The sequence below is a fragment of the Oryzias melastigma genome, unplaced genomic scaffold (genome assembly GCF_002922805.2).
Source record: "Oryzias melastigma strain HK-1 unplaced genomic scaffold, ASM292280v2 sc02311, whole genome shotgun sequence".
Lineage (NCBI taxonomy): Eukaryota > Metazoa > Chordata > Actinopteri > Beloniformes > Adrianichthyidae > Oryzias > Oryzias melastigma.
Genome location: NW_023418886.1, coordinates 1 through 4,899, shown reverse-complemented (window position 1 = coordinate 4,899; position 4,899 = coordinate 1). Strand labels below are relative to the sequence as shown.

At 34.3% G+C, this 4,899-nt stretch overlaps 1 long non-coding RNA gene across 1 annotated transcript; it reads right to left on the bottom strand.

The window, feature by feature from the left end:
- Positions 1 to 616: 616 nt before the first annotated feature.
- Positions 617 to 2,348, bottom strand: LOC112142340. The gene is made up of 3 exons (XR_002918574.1): positions 2,210 to 2,348; positions 938 to 966; positions 617 to 654 (listed from the first exon to the last, which is right to left on the bottom strand). It is a non-coding gene; the product is annotated as an uncharacterized LOC112142340 (long non-coding RNA).
- Positions 2,349 to 4,899: the final 2,551 nt, after the last annotated feature.

Genomic DNA, 4,899 nt, shown 5'->3' with positions numbered 1-4,899 from the left:
ATGGGGGGTACAAGAGAAAATAGGCATTTTTGGGTTTACTGCAGAAAAATTGGTAATTTTAACACCATTATCCAACATTCCTCTTTTCTAGTTTTTGTAGATTTGGTCTCAAGTCATGTAAACGTCATCAGAAACAACATGTTTTAGTTCTCTGTTTCTATCCAAAGTTCAAAGATGTTTTGTTTTTATAAATAGGCTTTAATGAATCAATTGTTTAATGTAATATATATGAAAGTATATTTATGGTTTGAGGTATTGAATATAAACTTTATCAATTTTTATAAATAGTATTTTTAGCCTTTTCTTTCTCATTTTTTAAGCTGCTTTGTCGTGTTTGTTTTTGTTTTACGGATCCAAAATTATCTCAACTTTGACACAATAAAAACCTTCAGTTTTGTGATCAGTTACACCCCTAACCACAACACTATGTAGAAAGTGCCAAATATTTCCTATTTATTTATTTATATTTTTCCAAGAAAAGTCTTGTTTAGCTCTAATAGTTAATGAATGGTTCATATTTATTATCTTACTTTTTTTTGTAATATTTTATCAAGCAAGTTAAAATTCATTGAAATATATCTTTATAAACTTGTTTTTAATAATGTTTCATTGTACTTACCAAACACAAATATGCTGCCACACAAGGGCTGATGTCTGTAGAATAATAGCAGACAAAAAACAGGAAGCACATTAGTGGTCTTAGATCAATTAGACAGAAAAAAAAAACATTATTTTATGGTATTGGAACAAAGAATATTTAAAATGAAAATGTTTATATTTTTTCTTTTACAGTAAATACAAAAATAACATCACAAATAAAAGCCATACATAGCTCAATATATAACTAATTGTTATTTCTCAACTAAACCAATAACATAAAAATAAATAAATACAAAAAATGTCTTACAATCTTAAACAAGTAGAATATTCTACTTACCAACTTAAGAAGTTCTTTAGCAGACTTCTCTGTGGAAAACAAAGTATAACAGTTTAATTTTCATGCTACAAAATATTTTATAAACATTTGCTATCTGTTGGCCTATGCATCACACTGAAAATAATTTCAATCTCCAATCATTATTTTTACTAATTTCTATATGTAAATATTAGCTCATAAGTACCTTTACACACTGTGTCAGTTTTAAATATCCAACCTTTCAATTCAAAAAGATCAAATCAGTACATGCCTCAGACGTTGTCTGGGTCTCTGTGTTTACAGGAGACACTGCACTTAAAAAGGTACAGCGCCGTTCTCAGAATCACACTGGACCCTGAGCAACTGAGAAGTTAACCCTTACAGAATGTCTGTAAATTATGCAATAATACATAGCTGTAAGTATGATTACAAGCTACAAAAGGTCATTTTAATGCTAGTCTCAAGAGAAATAACATGCAGTTTTAGGGCTTCCTACTGGCCTGGATGTCCTGAAAAACTGCTTAATTTAGCAATGGCTTAATTTGTTTGAAGAAAAACAACCTCACGCTAGCGTATTTTCAGCCAATTCTTCATTCATATCGAATGGAATTTGTGTCAAATTAATGTAATTCCTCTTTGTTTTGACAAACCCTATCATAGCTGCTTTAGGTCATCTTAAAACTCATGCGTCTGGGACGAGCTTACATAAAACAACTTTTCACTTTATAATGAAACACACGGATCGATAAATATAATGTTTATCTAATTTTAAGAGCTAACAAAAAGCATCAGTACACGTTTCCATTTCTGGACCCAAAAAAATCTCACAGCTAAAAGCAGCACATGTCCCGGACAGGGGAAAGCCGCTATTTTCTTTCCTTTTAACTGATCCGAAAAATGATTTGAACCGTGACCCTAGAACCGTGACTTTGTGCTACAACCTCTGCATCTACTTTGTGCCGTAACAGGAAGAACAAAGAAAGCGTGCGCGAGGGCGTGCGTGTAAGGTGCCGCACTCGCGGAGACACAAAGGAAAAAGGAACACGCATTACACGTGCCTGCAGTTGTTCGCAACTTGTATTACAAGTAAAAGTAATACATAAAAACAATTCTTAAACAATAACTGGGCAACAATAGTTTGCTTTTCCGCGCCCACGCAGCTCCGATTGTACTAACAGAACAGTGCGCCCGGGAGACATATCAGCTTTTGGGCCTGAGAATCTGCCGTGCGTCTTCCGACTGTGGTCGACAAACCAAGCATGAAAGACTCAACACTTAAGCATTAGTACTTACCGAACAAGCAGCCACTTTGAGCACACACACGTCACTACGGTGAAAAAAATCACGGTAGACGCGGGGGGCAGTGGTTAGCAATCGTTAGCCGTAAGGCCAGAGCTAAACCAAGCCGCAGTGGTCAGCTATGAAGCTGAGCCAGAATGGCTACGCCAGAGACAAACCGGATATGACGAAAAGTTCGAAGGTTTTTCAAAATAAAACTACTTTTGAAACGTAAAAGATTTTTTTATTCATTATTCCCTCAGTAATATTGAAAGGAAAGAAACACTTATGTTGCATATTTTGAGTAATGCCAATTAAAAAATTATTATTTTTATTTAGCCATTATTTTTCAATATTAAAAATTGTCACATCCACTTAAGACATTTATATCACAATTTTATTTATGCTGTAAGTTTTAAGGAAATGACTGGTAATTTAAAAAAAAATATTAATTTGCTTATAGGCGTTGAAATGATGTATATCAACAGTTCGTGTTATTCAAATATTGTGTCAACATGAACAAAATACATAAACAGAATTAATAGTATAAATAGTAAGATATAACTTTTGGTAGATGACAGCTAACACCAATGCAGGAGTAAAATCAGCCAAATGGTTGAATAAAAAGATTTAAAATGTCAACATCAGATTAAAAAACAAGTCAGCTAAAAGGAATTTACAAATGTGTAACTAAGTACACAGATAAAAAAGAGAAGTTTTAAGCAAGTTCTTTAGTTCATTCAGACTGAATTTTTTTAACCACTGATTTTTTATCCATAATTTTTTTAACCCCTGAACTTTTATCTTGATTTTTTTAACCCTTGCTTTTTAAACAGAAACATTTTTTGCTACCATAAATATTTTCTATCTTAAAAATTTCAATGTTATCTATTTCGATACTTAAAATTTTGATAGGTCAGAAATTCGACTTGAAAAGATTCAGAGTGAAAACTCCACCCAGTGTCATTACAACAAATAGTCGATCCAGGAGCACATTAATATCCAGCCAATCAAATCATGACACTGATGTGACGTCAGTGTTGCTATTTAAACTGGATGGAATGGATTTAGTTTAGTTTGTTGCTCTGTATACTCTTAATATTTGTATTCATAAAGCAAAAACTTTCAAACTGTAGTCTAAAGTTCTGAGCTAGCTGTTGATTTATCTCAATATTAGTTAAACATTGAATAAAAAGCTGTTGACTGTAATTAATTTTATTCTTTTGAAAAAATATATAATATGGGGAGTCCAGCTGCAAATGAAACTGTAATAAACACATATACATATGTTGTATAATTTTAAACAATGCAACACTTGAAAATAATGGGATGGTTCTTCACATCCTGGACAGAACTTGGCGAGACTTGATCATGGTCGTCCTTGGATGTGTTGGGGAAAAAAGTTTCAGGAGGTTCTTCCAGCGCTTTGCCATCTCCCTCTGGAACATCTTGTTAAGTGCTCATACATATTAGATTCATTAAATCAAATTAAAGAAGTGTCCTGCTACAGAAGCAGCTTAACTTTATAGATCAAGTTTTCCTCATGACTCCATCATACAACATGAAGAACTTGAGATGAGCACAAGTTTTAAATAAACTTTATTTGTATGTAAAGTCTAAATCAATGTAAAGTGAATCAAACAAAGTAAATGAACAACTCAACAGTTATAACAAAAAAGTAAAACCAAACAATCAGCTCTTAAAAACAGATCAACAACTGAGTTAATTAAAAAATGCTGCCCCGAGCCAACAAAGTCTCTACCAGCAGTCTTGTCTCTCCCTGGTTTGTCAGGATGCTGATTAGGATCTGAAAAACAAGGAAAAGATCCAATTATACCTGGTGAGAAAACAACAAATGCACTGCTTTGGTTTCTACACTCAAGGTGAAATGTTGACCACAATCCCCTAAAAGTAGACTTATATTTATACAAACAAAACAGATAATCTTACTTCTGGGAGCATGAGGTCAAAAACCTGATCCAGGATCTGGATCTCCTCTTTCTGGATGAAAGACCTGACACCTGTGGCATCTTCAATGGCCCTCAGCAGCTGAAAGATCTGACGAGATAGGGAAATATCAGAACAAATAATGTATGAACACACACACGACTGATGAGATTTGAATATACCCGGTGGTCACTTAAGTTTAGCATCCTCGGCTCCAAGTGCTGTTTCAGTGGTAATGAGGACATTGGGTTCTGCAGGTACATCCTGTTGGAACACACTTTCCCTGTGGTCAGGTTCTCATGGAGTGCCTGAAAGTGCAAACTGTGGATATGTAAAAAACTACAGGATTTACTTTCTATCACATCATCCTCTATTACCTTTATCATATCGTCAGGAAAGAGCAACAGAATCTCTTCCTCTTCTACAGGTTTACCAAACCTGCAGATGAAAAATCAGAGTGACCAGACCTTTTATTTCTTTTGCATTCATGTTCTTACAAGACAGTTGTTATTTTACCAAGTGCTGTCAGGCAAATCTGTGCCTGGGGGTGTGTGTGGGTGTGTGTGTGTGTGTGTGTGTGAAAGATTTTTGCGTGTTACTTTAAACTCATAACCTACCTTTGTCTGTGTTTGTTGACGTCTGAAAAACAGAACTTGAATGGTTCAGCCATGCACCCGCGGCCATCATCAGGAGCCTTTTCTGCAATGTTTGCCTAACAAAGTCAAATTTGAAAATCAGATTCATGCCCTTTAAGCAAA